We start from the raw sequence: 15,172 nt of genomic DNA on the forward strand, positions 1-15,172 counted from the left end.
TGTGTATTAAAGACAAGTCAATCTGCAAGGGACCTTAACCTATGGAGTAATTTGGAATCAAAAATATAAATTGTACTTTTCCAATCAAATGTTTTGGTGGACCAGTGTTGGCCCCGGGTCATCAGACTGGTTAATTTGAGCCTACTTTATAGATACATATGTCTGTTTGCAAATCTGCTGGCCTGGGACAGGAAGATGTTCCTAAGCCAGCCAAGAGATGTAATCCTTCTAGCATGAGACCCTGAGTCTGGGAGGGGCGTCATCTCTGTAGAGCACAACACCCAAAAAGCCAAACTGGGGAGGCATTCTACTCAGATTCCTGTACATTGACTCAAAGTCAATACAGTCAATAAATCATTCATTTAATTACAAAGTTGGTTGTCAGTAAAACTAACAAGAAATCAGAGAAAAGGACAGAAAAATAATATAGATCATTGTTCCACTGAAATACAGCTATAGCAGTGTCTCAGACCTGGTGCATGTGATAATAAATATACAAGTACTTGATAGTGACCGAATGTTGTCTATAGATGGTGATACTGGCGACATTGAACTTCTGATGGTCTACATGCTTTTGTACTTGCCTCAGTCTGACCTCAATTATAGCAAGAATCATAATTGCTTCTTCTTCTTTCCTCTCTTTTTTTGGTCAGTACTGGACTAACAGTTGTTTTGACATGATGATTCGAGTGTTGCATTTATGGAACTTTTGGATTCCTTGAACCCAACATGTTTCCAAACAGACTCCTTGGTTTTGCTGGTCCTGTTGACCAGAGGTTCTCTTTCTGTCATCTTATTTTGAGCTAAACTAAACTTGTGGAGTGAGTTTGGGCTTTTGGGGAGGGTGGAAAGTGCTATAAAGGAAATGAAGTCAAACACATACCATATGTTTCATGTTTTATTTTCCTTTTTTTATTTTTTAATTTAGGAAAGTCCCATTTTCTTTTAAGTATTCCTTTAATGCATCACGTTTCCAAAATGAGCTGATGTTAAATAATCTCAATATAGACCAGAATAATCCACCTCAAACCTTTTCTTCCATTATATTTTAAGCATGTTTTTAGATTTTTAGTTCTGAGTTACTGAATTACTTTAAAGGATTTAAATGTAGGGAATTTTAACGGTCTGAGTGTTATTTGTGTTCTCAGTTTGTTTGTTGACGAGTTGTTATGATTACAAGATGTAAAGCCACCGAAGTCGACACAATGGTGCGCAGATTTTACTGTGATCAGTCTGTCCCTACCTGCTGGGTTGTTAACAGCCAGCTGTGAGCAGCTATGAAGCGGATGTCAAGGCAAGAAACACAAATGTCAGGGGCAAGTAATTCTGTTTAGATTTATCTTCTGTGTGTGTGCTCTAAGTTATTATTAAAGTAGATTTCTGTGCTTCTCTTAGGTTATACAGTGAAATAACCTAAATATTTCGAATATATTTAATGAATGAAGCCCTGCAGCTGGTGTGGGTTGCTTTTAATTCTCCAGATGTCTTCCATAGAAGCTTCTATTTTGAATTCGCCCAACAATTTTATTGCTCTTTTATAAGATGCAGTCTTTTGGTAGTAGTGAGGGGAAATCTCATTTAATGTAGTCTTTTCTTCGGGGTTGTTATCACTTTTACATGGAAATGCTAAAGTTTCCTTCAACATGAACCTCTTAAACTCTTGTAGAGTAGCTTTGCATGATTTACAGTTCAAAATAATCCTTATTTATCTTACACAAGGTCTTGGCACTGCCCCTTAATTTTTCTTCTGTGTAAACCAATCTGTTTTAGCTGATCGGCCCTTAAGCTATCTTTCTTCTTATTGGCTTTTTTTCCCCAGAATATCATGAGATATACGATTTGCCACTTTTCTCCAAGGCCCTCCCTTCTTTTCTGTCTCTGTCTACGACTTGTGTAAATGCAGATTTGCCTCCAGTTACAATGCCTGGTGCAAATTTGTGTCAGTTCACCTCATTGCAGTGACTTCGTGTGCATAAATGTGCCATAAGAGTAGAACAAACAGTCTGAAAATTAGTGTTTGGTGCAGCTTGTAAGCTACAACTCAACTTATATTTACTTATATGACAAAAAAAAAGAAAAAATATATCATCAAATCATTTTCACTTCATCAGTGGTATTGGTGTTATGTTCAGATCACATATGATTAAGCTTAAACATTGTCACTATTTTACTATTCTTTAAATATCAACCACTACAAATCACTCTCAAGTAACAGCCCATAGTTGTAGTAAGGTTGCCAGCTGTACCTGGTGGAGTTCACCCTGGACCTGTTTTTTTTTTTCACCTCTACATTTGTCATTGCTTTTGCATGTTCCCCCTGTAATAGCATCTAGTCTCACCATGTCACACAGACTTATTCCCTCTGTTAGCAATTAACACGTTCTTTCACTTTTTTTGTGTTTAATGCTGCTTGGTATTTTAAATATTCAAAAATAATGACCTGTTATTAACAAATGGCAAATAGAACTGTCAATATTACAGCATAACTTGTGAAAGGTTAATTTCTACATTGCAAATGAACATATTGTGATTGTCCATTTTTTCTGTGTTTTCTTGACAGTTGGAGGCCAACGGGCTTCTCCCTGCACCTGGGATGGTGCTTTTTGACAGAGCGGCTGTGGAGCCATAACCCCACCGCCATCACCATTCCATCCTCTTGACTCTAAGCTGTTGGCCCACCACTGATCTCACGCCCAGGCTCCCCTCCTTCCCTCAGCTTTGCTCAGTCCCTGACAAGGCCACCACAGCCACCACATGACTCACCAACTGGAGCCCTAGATCAAGTAAGCACGGTGCTCTGTACTCGTTGACTTGAGTGCTGCAGTATGTCTCATTGCAAGCCAGAGTGATCCCTCGCACAACTTGTGTGTTCTGCAGCAAACTGTTATATAACATTGATTTCCCACTGAATACTGAAAGAGTAATTTTCTTTATTGACTAGAATACTTTTTTAGTGATTATTTTAATTTCTGGACTGAGCTTCTAACGAAGGGTGAAGGTTGTGTTTGTAGGATGGCAGTGGCAAACCTGAGGTCAAGTAAAGCAAGACACAGCGGCTACGTATTGAACGTGGATTTATTTTAAATTTATTTTATGCTTGTTTTGTAATCTAGTTCTTATTATCTATTATTCTCTTAACTGCTTTTGTGATTGAATATCACCAGTAGCCCAAACTAGTTAAAATATTAAAGTAACATATAAGCAAGTTTAGGAGGGTGAACCAGCCTATCGCGCTGAAAAGGTGTTTTTCCTTGAAAATGGCAGCTTATCAAAATTGATGGTGATTAATCAGTGTTTCAGTACCAGTGTTATGAGCTATTGTATTTAAAAACTGCATCCACTTCCATGCATTTGATTCATTCATGGGATTTAGTTTACTCCAATGTACATTGATGTAAGGCCAAACCTGTTTACTCTTGTCATATTTTATTATCTTATAACCTCATTGAAAATTCATTTTTTGTTTCAAAATCTGTTCCTGACCAGGAGAAAATGAGAGTTTATCCTGGTTTAAAATAGACCTTTGCCAGAGTGGCAGATACATTTACCTCTTAATTTTGTTCATTTTATAATCCAAAAATATATTTAGGCTTGAGTAAATTAAACTACTTGTGTGCAGGAAAAACCCTGCAAACTATAGTTTGTTAGCAGTAAAATGGTGAATTAAATCTAATTTAAATCAAGGACCCAAGTGTGAGATTTGCCACAAAACCTCGGGAGTGCCATCGTAATTATATTGTCACTGTAGGTGTTTGTTTGAATTTATTTATAAGGTGTAAATGCACTGTGAGATTGGTTTGATTTGCGTTTTGTTCTTTTCAGTTTTGCAGGGCAAGTCATTTATTTTAAGTTCTGCAGTATGCAGACAATGCACAAATGGCTGACTTGAAAGACTCCAGTCTTTGCCATCTCCACACATAGTTAATAGCCTGTCAATTTAATTTTAAAGAAGACAAGTTAGTTAAACTTGGATTTAATAGTTTATAGAAGCGAGAACGAGAAGAAAAAAACTTCAGGCCAATGAAGTGCATTGCTCTGAACATCCCAGCATGTCTGAGGAGGCCTCCCATAGCGTTTCACAAGTTGAAATGAGGACACACACACCCACATTCACGCGCCAAATTACACAGTGCCCAGCAGAGTTCAATAAATGATGAATATTCATGTGGAATTATCAGTCTGGCAGTGAACGTGTTTGAGAGAGAAAGCGTACTGTGAAAAAATTAGGTGAACAATGACACAGACGCTAAGAAAGGCAGTTACACAGATCCGACGGTCCATGGCTGATATTGTTTTAGTGGTATATTTGATGTCTTTTAAAAGATTGATAAGGAATATCGTATGTTTTGCTCAGAAAACAGCGAGAGGATACTTCTATCTCAGTGAAAATGTATATTTCTATATTTTGGTTACATAAATGAACAGGGCAACTACAGGTAGCAATTCTCTGGTTGTCTCTCACCTCTAAAAACAGCTTTGTGCTGTGCTTTCTATACACTAAGATCTCTGGCTAACCGTCATAATGTCTGAGGAGCTGTGTGTAGTCCAAGGTTATTTCTTACTCTTGGTAAACATCCTGGATCTGGGTGTTCACAGATGGTTGGGAAACAATGGGCTGGAACTTAACAGGGTATTCAGTTGAGAAGCAGGGAATCTTAAAGGGCCACAACAGCATTTTTTGAATGTTTAATGGTTTTTCATTGGGATTTGGAAGCATGCGTAGTATAGAGGCTAGGCAGTTTGCATTTCAGTGCAAGTATGAACACATTTTTGTACACACTATATAATATATGTGGAGAATGCCAGCACTAGACAATAAATTGGGAGCAAAAAATTGATACTTTTCAGTGAAATATTTTTGCAATATTTTACACTTTTGCAGAAGTCACCTCAAACATATAGCCTGTTGGATAAGCTGGATTTTTGTAGAATTTAAGCCTAACATTAGCTGTAACCAGCTGTTGTTGTTGTTATGGTTGTTGTCCCATATAGGGTGGTTGACATGTCTTATTTGCTGACAATAACTAAGTGCAACAATTTTGGAAGTCAGTCAATTTTTCTAATGTACATCAGAGTTTTTAGCATTTCTTTCTGGTTATTTCTGGTTTCACCATTTGAAAACTAACTTTTACAGGTTTAAACATGGGTAAATGATAAGTTTTTTGAAAAAATGATTTTGTTGATAATTTCCTGATCATCTTTTGAAGTAAATAAACCACCAAAAAACATACATCAGTGATTCCAACTGTTTAACTTGGAACACAGTCGTCAACATTAACATTTCTTAAGTTGCAGTTTTTTAAGGTCATAGATCTTACATTTTTGGGCGTTTTGGTGTTTCCACCGAAGCGCAGCATTGGCGGACCTTGAAGATCTTGGACTAAAAAGCGAAACAACAAAGAAAAAATGTTGGCAGATTTATTATTATTTGTTGCAGCCTTGCTTTTATCTTTCTTGGATTTGCACAGATAACTTTGACTGCATTTATTCAAAACTCTAACATAGATATGATGTTGAGGTAAGCCAGATATGTGTTTAAATGAGTCATTTCCAGCAGTTTTAAAAGCAATTTATACAGTTAAGTGCGTATATATTTGGAAAGAGATTACGACAACGGATTATCACAATGGATATTAAATGACACAACTCACATGCAATTGAAGTGCAGACTTTTAGCTTTAACTCTGGAACTCTTTCATGGCATGCATTTTTAATTTCTTGCTATTTGGGCTGATTGGGACCTGATGAATGTAAAAACAAAGATTACCAGATTTGAATTTTTTTTTTTTTTTTTTACCTGATTTTTGTTTCTGAGAAAAATGAGATCCACATATGAAGACATTTGTTTTAAATTTTGATAGAACAGTGGCAGTATAATGTCCTTGTAAGTGGATATCAGGCCCTTGTAGAGCAAAATTTTGTATTTTGCTATAGATTACTCTAACTGTAGCTGAAGAACATGGCTGTTTTGCATAGTTTGCAAGACTTTTTTCTTATGGCGTGCCAAATGTAACCCTCTGCTACTGAAACAATATTCAGCAAGTGAGAATTGGGTGCACATTTTCACTTGAAGAGAAAACCGCTCATTTAAGGAACCTATCCGGTTGTTCAGTGATGACGCGACGAATCCTACTTCCGGGTCTAAAGTAGTCTGCGTTTAATATGGCTTTTGTGTTGTTAACATGTTTAATGTTATGTATTTTCTTCTATTTGATCTCAAAAAGCTCCTAAAACAGTCAGTGATCCCTGTTGACCTCCCTCGGCTTTTATTACCGCTAATCATTTATTTAAGCTCAGTTTTTAAAACCTTAGGATGTAACTACAGCCCAGCCCATGCAGCAGTATATGAATGACTAACCTCGTATTGTGGATGGATTATCTCAGTTGTTCTCCTGGCTGAAGTTTGGTCCTTTTACAGCATCCTGCCATGCGATTACATTTGTTCCTGACCACCGAGAACACTCACGGTAACTTTTATCGAGTGGAAAAAAAAGTTAGCTTGTTTATATTATGCTAACGTAGCTGTGTCGCTAGCGGTCACGCAGCACATCATTATATACCAGCTAGCCCAACTTCAGTAACCCTACAGACGTTACTGCTGTTTAGTTTTCTGTCTTCATTTATGCTGGAAGTGATAACAGAGCTGTACGTTTTCATTTGTTTCCAAAACCCCGCAGTCAGGACATGCTATATTGTATTTAGATAGAAGCTAGCGAGCTAACTCCCTGCTAACTTCTAACTCCGTTAAATGTCATAAATTCCGTTTTCATGGATGCCTGGATGTTAAACTCAATTGTTACACCTGGGAGAGCAGTACGCTGATCATTTTATTAAAGATGAAAGACTTTAGACAGTTTTTCAACTCTCAGTAATGCCATAGTGATCGTTTGATATATGGACCTGCAGCGGAGTTTAGACCCAGACACGGCTAGTGACGTCAGACTGAACAACCGGATTGGGACAGTCTCTCGCCAATCAAAACTGATGGCAGCATAGTGCTAAAAACTGTGCTATAGACAGACTGATGTTTATATCATTTATGATGTTGGCACTTACAGAGCTCAGACTGTCTATTACAAAGCAAGAATACCACCAGACTGTTCCAATAAAGAAATAAAATACATCTGTTTTTGCTTTTTATTCCCTATTTTAAAATAATTGATTGTGAGCCAATTTGGTCATATTGGTTGTGATCCTACAGCCGCATGGATGCCAATTCAATACACTCTTACTTCTTTCATAGGAGTCAAGAGGGGTAAGTAGCAGACGGGCACTGCTAATCAAATGAACTTGATCAACTAATCATCAGCAAGTATGACCTGGTCTATTAAAATTTCCTGGCTGGCAAAATCACCCAGGTCACTTCATCATGGCATAATTAGAAAAGACTGAACAGGTAATGGATTGTTTGGAAGGATTGCCGGGAAAAAGCCTGTTCTTTCTAAAAAGAACCTGACAGCATGGCTTAGGTATGCACAGTGGGATCTGAGCAAACCACAAGACTTTTAAAACAGTTTCCTTTGGACAGATGAGACTAAAGTGGAGATGTTTGGCCATAATGCACAACACCATGTTCTGAGAAAACCAAACAGCAAATATCAGGACAAACGCTTCATACCAACTGTCAAAGAGGGTGGAGGGTGAGGATTTGGGTTTATTTTGCAGCACCTTGCAGTCACTGAGTTCACCATAGACTTCACAAATGTGAGGCGGAACTTTCATTTGGGAACTATTTTCAAACCAAGACTAGACATGGCGAAAATATGTTAATATAGAAATTGTGATGCATTTTATGCAATTGTTCTTTTAATGCTGTGTCAATTTTTGGGCCTTTTTGTGGCTAGGACAGTGCAGAGAGTAGACAGGAAAGTAGTAAGAATGAGGGTGAATGACATGCAGGAATGGGTCTGGAGCTTGATCATACCCAGGTCAGAGCAGCAAGCAGTACTTTACCTGTTTGAACATCCTTCAGTGTAATGGTCAGCTGCTCAACCAACTAAGCAATATCAGCACCTGTCGTTCCCCCCTTTTTTTAAACTATCCCTTCCGCCAAGTAGCCATCTGACAAGCTGATAGCAATTTTGGTAAGTAAAAAATGGCTAATGATAGGTCAGTAAATCTTTGTCTCAGTGCCATGACTGATGACATTGGAGATGCACTGAACTGATTTTTCCTTATAAATTTCACTTAAAGATTTAGTAAAAAAAAAAAAAAACAACTTAACTGAGGATATTTGTGTCTTTTTCCATAGAAAACATTCTTTTTCATTGCTTACATGCTCCAAACTGGACTTCAAAGTACCCCTCGCATGGGGGTCCATGCTTTGGGACTGATTTAATTTGTCGAAAATTTGTATGCAGACAGGGTAAAAGTTTGTTTTGGAAAGCAAGCTTGCGGCGCACTCTAAAATCAAGCCAATTCAATCATTGCTCTACATAAACTGTAGGTCACAACATTTGTTTGAAAAGTCAAACGACATTTCTATTTCTTTTTCCTTTTTTTGTAAATCGACGGCTGGTTTGGAAATGTTAGACTAGACTGCATATTTCATTTATAAGCAGACAATATATGGAATGGAAAATACTAAATTCCCATTATGCAGAAGAATGTAGGAAGCCAGGGTAGTTTGTGCTATTTACTTGAACATCAAGACGATGCCTCCCAATTTTTTATTAACTCATTTTTATGTGTAATTACAAAGATATGAGACAACATTGCCCCTTTTCATCTAATCTCACTATGGTAGCAAATCCTTCCTGGATTCAGATCTGATTGAGGATTGTCTTCAGATGTTAATCACATTTAACTTGTGCCAGCACCCACCTCTGCTATAATTTCATGCAAATCTTTAGATACATTTTTCAGTAATCTTGCTAACAAACAAAGAAACTGAGCCAGGGAATTTCCTGCATAGGTTTCTTTTCTGTGAATTAAATGAAGTGAAATAACAGAGAAATTCATATTGTTTTTTCCAGTGGCACAACAAAGGCACCTTTGCTTTATGTATCTACTTAAAATAAGCCATCATCTGATCTTTTGCCAGTCCTTCTTTTGATTGCATGGTCAGATCAAAAAGCTTTTGAGCATGGCACCTCCAGTTTATTTGGCTTTGCAATTACTTTCCCTACCATATAACTCTGCAGCATGGAAAGCACCTTGAGTATTCAATACATTTATTTTTTTCGAATCCACTGAGAATAACTTGAGTTACTTCTGTCACAATATTTGACTCCACTCTATTTTATTTAACTAATATTAAGTAATGAGAGTAATGAGAGAATCTGTTTGTTTGTTTGTTAATTGAATTGTGAGAAACCAAATCCTAAGCCTGCCCTCATGTGGAAACCACATGGGGAAATAAAAAATCTCCTCAGCTTGAAGCCTTTTCAGAGAAGCAGCTGCTCAGTTGAACCTGCTGGTTACGTGACTGTAGTGAACCTGCACACTCAATTTTTCACCGGCACCGTTGCATCCTGATTTGCTATGTTTCACTTGACACATGAAAGAACATATAAGTCACTGGCTGCTCTATATGCCTTGCTGAAGCTGTATACATTCTCTGGTCATGTCCTATATTTGAGAGGGTGGGCCTCAGCAACAGTGACTGAGCATGGGTTGTACCAACATGATGCAGTAAAGAGGGGTGGCCATGCTGCATGCATGAGCAGTGTCGTGAGCTTATTTTACAGATAATTATTTAAAGATATTAAGCTATTAGCCTTTTACTATAACCTTTTCACATCTGTTTATGGCATTACTGAAGATCCAGTCATATTTAATTCTGATCAAATCTCTGGTCAGGTCGATTAATATCAGGCTCAAGATGGAAACCTTGACATGTGAATCTGAGGGAATTTTTCTGTGCTTTTCTTTCTTTTTTGTTGCTGTTTTATCCAAAAGATAAAGGTTCTTTGAAGGAGCCAAAATAATAAAATGGGACCTGGTGAAAGGTTGTGTCTACATTAGAAAGATAAATAATGGGTCTGTATTGAGGCTAAATGTCATTTAGGTCCTCCTTATCTCCTTGTTTTCCACACTCTTCAAGCCCTACTCTGTAGCTGGTGGTCTCTTCCTTACTCCCCCTTCTCCAAGCTATACATTACGGCTGCTGAGCACATGCATGCCTGCGCATGTGTGTTCGCACGCGCACGTGTGTACATGCAGCTCTGCGGAAGCAGAGGGAAGCTTTGAAGGATCTTTGAAGGAGAAGAGACAAACTTAAAGATACTGAGACGGCTGAAATGGGGAGCCCGTGGAGGCAGTGGACTGTGTTTCTCAAAGGTCTGAGTCTGTTGCATTGCTGCTGCTGCTTTTTCTTCTTTCTCTTTGGCGACTGAAGGCTCTCACCATACAGCACATACGGAGAGGGAGGTGAGGTCAGAAGGTGCAGGACCTGGTCTACAGGTTTGTGGGTTAGAGTGTGAGTTTTCCTCTCTCCCCTTTTTTTTTAATGTTATTTTTTGTTTGGTCCCTACTTTCTGTTTACTTTGAGGCTGATATGTGTGAAAGTGTGTTTGAGGATATGCTCGCGCTGCAGCTGTAACTAATTATGATTGTTTCAGTCACATGCAGCACAGCTTGGATGCTATAAGAAGTGCAAACTGTGAAAGCTGTCATCCGCTGTGAGTTATACTCATTCAAAAGGGACAGTTAAGGGTAGTAATATAGCAGACTGTTTAATGTGCTGCTTAGTGCTTAGATAAATCCTCTGTTTAATCTGCTGTGTTTAGTTGGTTTTTTTTTTTGGTTTTTTTTTTTTTTTTAGAAAAAGGAGAGAAGACAACAATATGTGAATCCTGCTGCACAAATTCCATAATTGTATAAATGTATGTGGAGTGGAGAAAATGGGAGGTTAAAGGAGAGCACTTGAACTTCTCATCACGGACCTGACCGTTTCATCGTAGGGCCACATTAGCGAGAGGATTCATATTTAACCACTAACTTGAACTGTGGTAGCTTTCATAGTGTGACTGCCTGTAAATGTAGGGCTGGGTGCTGGACTCCAAACTAACTTTTTCACACCAGCTGGCACTAGGGTGCCTAACTTTTCACTTAAGCGTATCAGAATATATGAAAAAGTGCACTTAACTTTTTGTCATTTCATTTCAGTGATTGGATAATGGTGTATGCAGTAGAAGCACGGAGTGTTGTGACAGTTTTGAAACTGAGACTGAAGGTGGTTCAGGTAGCGAGTATCATAATTGTGGAGCTTTTGTTTGAACTTTGAATTTTATTTAAAGGGATGGATTAAGGCTTGGATGGATTAAGGTATTAGTCAAAGTGTGGTTTTGAAGTATATCATGTGTCACTTCTCACAGTATTTGTTGTAGTATGCAGACTCTCATGCGGCTTAGAGGGTCGGAGTGTAGTACGGGATGTTGTTTGTAGCTCCAATTTAAAGATTCCCCCAAAACTCTCATATGAAGACCAAAACTGCAGTTCCACTAGTGGCCACTGGAGTCTGGTTCCAAAAATGAGCCATGTTCAATTATGCCATTTTACAGCATTATAAAGCTACAGAAAATTAAAAATAAACATTTAAAATAAACAGAAACAGTTTTGGCCTCAGTAAATAGCTTAGCCCTTCTTAATACAAAAGTATGAGTTGTTTTATAATAGTACTTGTGGGTAGTTGGCACTGTTCTGGCACAGGCAGCTGTAGCTGATTGGTGTCTGCTTGGGGGTCATATTTGTTAATTGTAGTAATTGAATTTTATGGCCCCACTGTGCTTGTGCTGGAGATTTTTGGAGTAAATTCTAATTCTTAACACTAATTAGGAGGTACCTATGCTGGGGTGTAGCTGTTGTAACATCTATGGGTGCAGCACTTGCTCATAGCTTAAAACTCCCTCATTTCATCCAAGTACTGTAACTTCTGGCTCCAAAAAGCCTATGCAACCAGGGCCAAAACACTCTTAAAACTTCACAATGTGAACTCCAAAGCCTGGGTGACCATATCCATCTTTTATATACAGTCTACACTTGCATTCAGATCACTGGTAGATGCTCCAGTCTGCATTTGAGATGGTAATCGGGCAGCCAGGGACAAAGAAGCCTCTCGTCTTTTAGGGTCAAGTTTCACCAGGATCCTGAAACGTCTCCAGGCACTTATTAAGGCAGATATAAACAGTCATATTTTATTTATTTTTTTACGCTTAAAAGTTTGCCATCTTTGCTGTAAAAGCTTTTTTTCCCTCGCAGAAAATAACAATTCTTACACTGTGTTGCTTGAGTGTCACATCCTCTCCTCATACAGCAAATACGCAGAACATAGACAACTGTCTAAAGCGCTCTGATGTGAGATTTACCCGAGCACAAACAAAGCGGTTTTATCTGCCTTGACTGGTTGTCCACAGACAAACTGCTGCAGAAACCTTGCTTAAAGACAGCCATGTGGGTGCTAAGAATGAAAACTTTGTGCTGAATGTCTTTCGTTTGTTTTAAATCCTTTGTAGTCATGCTTAGTAACGAATATTTGCAATATTTCGCATGGATGGTAGTCGATGGATTCTTTTGTTTGTTTATATAAGCGTGTTGGTGAGTGAAGTGTGAAAATCCACACTTAACTGGGTGTAAATTGCTAAAAACTGGATATTGATATTTTTCCCTAGATAGAGCACTTACATCATCACAACAGGGGGATTTTATTTTTATTTTTTTTAAACCTTTAAAAATGGTTGCTGAACCTCAGAACATTTGAAATGGCCATGGCCTCATCTGAGGATACATGTCCTGTTCAGCTTGTTTAGTTATTACAGTACCATGTTGGTGTCCCACGTTTTTCCTCTGTTTGAAGACCATTTCCCAGCCCCTTCCTCCTTTGTTATTTTCTCACAGGGGTCTCCTAATGCTAGGGGTCTTACTAAATTTTGATCCTCAAGCTTTATTATCAGTAAATGTTACACTCAGACCCCTTACTTTTGTTTCCGTTGATCAGCAGAACCCAGAATCGGACTGAAGGGGCATGTGAGTCACTTGAAATAATTAGCTCTCTATCGAAGATGCTCTTGTTGCTTCACCGCGTCAGCTCTTTTGGCTGAGAAGACGCAGTCAGAAACGAGCCCTAAAAGCACACCAAGACTGTAATGGAGAATCGACTCATGTGTTACTGTTTGACACATAGTTTGGGAACGATAGACATTAGCATTTAATGGGTTTTTTTACCAGTTACTTATAACTTAATATCCCACCAGCATCACCTCTTTCCAAGTACAGTAATGTATGCAAGAGGGAGTACAGGGGTGGTGCACAAAATAAGCTTAGTGACTTTACACTGCAGTGGCCTTCTTACATTTGAAGCATTCTCAAATATGCTTCTGGTATCACTTCCTTTTGTGTTCAGGACCACTTTTCAACCAGGGTTTGACATGTGCACGGCATCATTCACGTCAAGTTACGCTGTTAGGTTTTTAGACGTGTTTGTGTCGGTTGAAAAGCCCCCTTCATAGGCTGTGCCCAGCCAAATACTTACAAACAGGTTAATCTTGAGGATTAACGTTAACCTTACTGGTGCTTTAGTCTAAAACTAAGGGAACAAAGGCAGCTTGTAGCCTCAAACAAAGAGAATAAAGCAGTGTTGCCCTGGTCGGATGCCCATCCATCTCTGCAACGCTTCAGGCCTGTCGTTCCACACTGGTGCCCACTGGTTTGGCCATTATTAGATTGCTGGAACTGTGTACACATTGTAAGTGACTTAAATGTATATAAGTGCAATACCTGCCCTTAGTCTCAGTGGAGCACCTGAATGAGATAAAGAGCTGAACCAACCAGTTGGCACAGACTTGTGACTGCAATTTCTTTTGCTTGCTGGTTAGCAGCAATTAAACGTTCAAACTAGGACTGAAATGACGCTGTTCTCTGACAGATGAACTAAAACTACATACAAAATTGGTTAAAAATAACTGACCGATATACTCAGGCCTGCAGATTTTTGCATCTCAGGCCATGTGCCCTGAGATGTAAAAATCTGGTTGTGCCTAGCCGATGGGCTTCACAAATTCCTTTTGAATCATTCTGAGAAAAAGTATAAGTGGTTGTTTTCATGGTACAAAACAGAAAGCATAAAGCGTCCTCTTGTTGTAGACTGATAAATTAAAGCTATCTATAAAGCGAGTGAGTACAGGGCGTTCGGCAGATGCATTTGGTGTTGCTTGCTTTTGTACATTATCAGACATAATCACTGCACCTGGTGTTCTCTTTCTGACAGTGAACTGTAAATTTGTAGATGCGTTCCCAGAAATGTACCGGCTTTACCGGAGCTTGTTAACCATCATAAATGATGAGCGTTATGATGGGAAGGTCACTCTGAAAAGATGGATCCTCTTTCTCTTACACTTAACATTACAGGTGAAACAGTCCATCAGTCTGTAAGTGCAAACGTTAATTTTCAAGGTTAAGTTACAAAAGATAAATAAATAAAAAAAAAAACATACATTTAAAATTAGTCAATATTTGGTGCCTTTGGAGGCACGTTGATATCAAACTAAATATTATTACTATTTTATCTGACAAATGAAATTAGAGCCTCTGGCCTCTTTTATGAACATATACCAAGTTAGGAGTTGACTAAAGCATTAACATTTTTTTTTATTTTTTTGATATTTGGTAGGCAAAAAAAGATGTTGGCTACGTAAAAATGTCTTTTTTAACTCTTATTTTTATTCCTAGATTCCAGTCGAGCCATTAATATCACCTGATGTGTGTTATAAATGTTTTTTCCTTAAAATATAGCCAGAATTAAGACATTTGTAACATAAACAAGAATAAATTATATATCATACTTGCAGCTCAGGCTCTTATATTAAATACATACTAATCTCTGACTCTGAAACTGGGCTGCATTGTGTTTTTATTGGGTGCTAATGTGCTGCAGTGATCTCATTTCTCACTGTTGTGGATGGATGTTTTTTAAGTGCAGTGGGTTAGCACTACAAGGAAGGCGGAAGCAGAGCAGGGTGATTTGAGGTGAAATGTAAACAGTGCTAGTCAGGAAGGATTAGCATCCCGTGAGCAGCATGGACTTGCAGCGGCACCCAATACTTGTGACAATGGCAGCCTGTTTTTCAGTGGGCTAAAGAGGTTGTGTGTATGTGTACAGATTTTTCTTTCAGTCACAACGCATGAATGTAAATTTTAAAGAAAAAGAAATTTCCCACAAGTAGTTGAAAGGCTT

The 15,172-nt window shown here is 38.3% G+C and overlaps 1 protein-coding gene across 3 annotated transcripts in view; it reads left to right on the forward strand.

Moving 5' to 3' along the window:
• ncoa1 (nuclear receptor coactivator 1) overlaps window positions 1-15,172 on the forward strand; it is an 89,771-nt gene that overhangs the window by 33,392 nt on the left and 41,207 nt on the right. For all 3 annotated transcript variants that reach the window (XM_026193786.1, XM_026193785.1, XM_026193784.1), the window contains one exon: window positions 2,561-2,783. The gene's annotated coding sequence lies outside the window, so the exon portion shown is untranslated. The remainder of the gene's footprint in view (window positions 1-2,560; window positions 2,784-15,172) is intronic.

This window comes from Astatotilapia calliptera, chromosome 15 (genome assembly GCF_900246225.1).
Source record: "Astatotilapia calliptera chromosome 15, fAstCal1.2, whole genome shotgun sequence".
Lineage (NCBI taxonomy): Eukaryota > Metazoa > Chordata > Actinopteri > Cichliformes > Cichlidae > Astatotilapia > Astatotilapia calliptera.